This window comes from Nuphar pumila, chromosome 14, assembly GCF_984573655.1.
Source record: "Nuphar pumila chromosome 14, dmNupPumi1.hap1.1, whole genome shotgun sequence".
NCBI classification, from domain to species: domain Eukaryota; kingdom Viridiplantae; phylum Streptophyta; class Magnoliopsida; order Nymphaeales; family Nymphaeaceae; genus Nuphar; species Nuphar pumila.
In genome coordinates, this window is record NC_143262.1 from 33,411,750 (window position 1) to 33,415,124 (window position 3,375).

General features: G+C 40.5%; 1 pseudogene; it reads left to right on the forward strand.

Annotated features, from left to right (window-relative positions):
• Positions 1–282: 282 nt before the first annotated feature.
• LOC149816737 (uncharacterized) lies at positions 283–2,569 on the forward strand (annotated as a pseudogene).
• The last annotated feature ends 806 nt before the right edge of the window (positions 2,570–3,375 follow it).

A 3,375-nucleotide genomic window follows, 5' to 3' on the forward strand; every position in this document is an offset into this window, starting at 1 on the left:
GTAGTTGTCCATCCTGATGACCAGAAGAAAACCACGTTTATCTATCTGTATGGCTCCTTTGCGTTTAAACGTATGTCGTTTGGGCTTTGCAAAGCCTCGACAACTTTTCAGAGGTGCATGATAGCTATCTTCTTTGACATGGTGGACGATGTCATAGAAGTTTTCATTGATGATTTTTCTATGTATGACTCTTCCTTTGAGGATTGCCTTCAATAACTTACTTGAGTACTGAGTAAGTGTATGAAGACGAACCTAGTTTTGAGTTGGGAGAAGAGTCATTTTATGGTCTAAGAGGGGATTGTGCTCGGACACATTGTGTCCAAAAGAGGGATAGAAGTTGATCGAGCGAAGGTGGAGTTGATTTCACGATTGACTTCACCCACCACTATTAGACAGGTACATTCATTCTTAGGGCATGCCGGATTTTACAGGCGATTCATCAAAGATTTTAGCAAAATCTCTCGATCGCTCTGCTCGTTATTGGCAAAGGATCAGCCATTTGAATTTGGTGATGATTGCATGAAGGCCTTTGAGATACTCAAAGATGCCTTGACCATTGTGCCCATCCTGAGATCTTCGGATTGGACGCTTCCATTTGAGATCATGTGCGATGCTTCCGACTATGCAATGGAGGCCATTTTAAGTCAAAAAATTGATAAGAGGCCCTATGTGATCTACTATGCGAGCAGGACTTTGGCCGATGCTCAGATGAACTACACTACGACAGAGAAAGATCTGCTCGCAGTAGTGTTCGCATTGGACAAGTTTATGTCTTATCTTCTCGATTCAAAAGTGGTTGTCTATTCTGATCACGTTGCATTGAAGTACCTTCTCATTAAGAAAAACACCAAACCGAGGCTCATTCGATGGGTCCTGCTACTACAGGAGTTTGATCTCGAGATTTGAGATAAGAAGAAAAGCGAGAACGTAGTAGCAGACCATCTCTCGAGACTGATCGTGGATTCCACTTAGGATCAAAGACCGATCAGTGATTCCTTTCCCGATGTGCAAATTATGGTCATCGAAATATCACATTTGCCCTGGTTCACAGATATTGTGAACTATTGGGTTTTAGGACAGATACCTGCACATTGGACTAAGAATGAGCGAGAGCGATTCTTAGCTCAAGTTAGGCAATATTATTGAGACGAATCAGAGTTATTCAGATATTGTGCGGACCAAATCATTAGGAGGTGTGTCCTGGAGAAAGAGTACGAGTCCATCTTGAGTTTTTGTCATTCGCTAGCCTATGGAGGGCACTTTAGCAGTAGGAAGACAGTTGCAAAGGATTTGCAGTCTGGATTTTTTTGGCCCACACTCCACAGAGATACTCATGAGTTTTGCAAAAAGTGTATCCGATGTCAGCAGACAGGGAACATGTCCAAGAGGGACATGATGCCCTTGCTCTTGATTCTCATTGTTGAGATTTTTGATGTTTGGGGCATAGATTTTATGGGCTCATTTCCGCCATCATTCGACAATTTGTACATCTTAGTGGCGGTCGATTACGTGTTCAAGTGGGTCGAGGTTGTGGCAACCAAGACCAATGATCATCGAGTCGTACTTAAGTTCATTAAGCATAATGATTTCAGTCGTTTTGATGTGCCACGCGCGATGATAAGTGATGGTGGAAAACATTTTAGGAATGTACAGGTAGCTTCTCTTTTGAGAAAATACTTTGTCAATCATCGTTTCACCACTTCTTATCATCCACAGACTAGTGGATAGGTCAAGGTTTCTAATAGGGAAATCAAGCGGATCTTAGAGAAGAGAGTTCGCCTGGACTGCAAGGATTGGTCCTAGCACTTAGATGATGCTCTTTGGGCATATAGGACTGTGTTTAAAACCCTTATTGGCATGTCCCCATATCGTCTTGTTTTCGGGAAAGCGTGTCACCTCCCTATCGTGTTGGAACACAGAGCTTACTGGGCAATCAAGAAGTTTAAATTCGATATCACCCAGGTTGTCAAAGAGCGATCATTGCAGCTCACCGAGCTAGAAGAGCTCAGGAATGATACATACGAGAATGCCAAGTTATATAAAGCTCGCACTAAGTCCTTTTATGATAAACACATTGTCAAAAAAGTGTTTGAGCCTGGGCAGAAAGTTTGGCTATTCAATTCTCGTCTGCATCTCTTCCCAGGCAAGCTCAGATCACGATGGGATGAACCATATGTTGTGAGAGAGGTATTTCCACATGGGGCTGTGACATTATTTGATCCGAGTACCCAAGGCACATTCAAAGTTAATGGGCAAAGACTGAAGCCCTACATTTCAGATACCTTACAGGCCAGTGAGTGCGAAGTCTGGGATCTCGCAAAAGAATAGGGTCTGAGCGGAAAAATGTATCGTATGTAGATAGTAGAATTAGGTCCTTCAGTTTTAGCATTTATTTCTGTTTAGTCGTTTGATTTCATATGAGCTTACACTTGCTTTGATTCATGCAGGTTTATCTGACATTCAATGTCTGAGTATAGGTTACCAGATTCTGGACATGGCCTTCAAAGCAGATAATTGGCAAGTTCAGCTAAAAACTAAGCATCAGCGTATGCTTAGTGGTGGAGCATGATCCAGTCAAAAATCAACTCAAGAGGCCCCGCATATCAGGTTGTATCTATATGTTCTATTGTCTTGATTTCAAGTCTCTTAGTGTGCATCTACATTGTATTCTTACATCTCTGCATGACACTAGAGACAGTGTCATTCAAGCATGGGGGTTGGTTTAGTAGATAGACACTATTTAGTCTTGTTTATTATGTTCAGTAGCTAAAACTCATAATTTAGGCATTTCAGAAATTTTTTTTTAGCATATATGAATGTTTTTGACAAAATCTGACATGTTAGAAATTTTTAGATGCCCCATGAGGAAAATCCTTTATGAACAAAGCTAAAAAGAGTGTATTTATGTGATGTTTAAAGAAAAGACTGTATTCAAATATAGAAAGATAATTTTGAATCCTAAAAGTATAAGTATGCACAGCTTGAAATAAACTACTAAGTAAATGAAAAATATAAAGGAAAAGCTCGAGCTCAAAAGAAAAGAGCATGCATTAGGTTGTTTGGATGATTTCACAATCCCAAGTAAGATGAGTTCAGGCGCTAGTTAAAGCATTTGAATTCCACCCGAAAAGGAAAGTGAGAACTTTGTGAGCCTTAGAAGCTGAGATCAGACACAAGTTGAAGTGTCTGAACCTCATGTCAAAGGGGTAAAGGAAGGAAGTCACTTTTGTGCCTAGTTAACGCCCTCGACATACAGATAGTGGTATAAAAAGGCATTAATGTTGCACAAGGCACAAAAGCAGACCATACGCAAGCTATCAAAAGAAAAGAAGAAAAAAAGAATCTGAAAGATTGGAAAAATTGAAAGGCTAATAA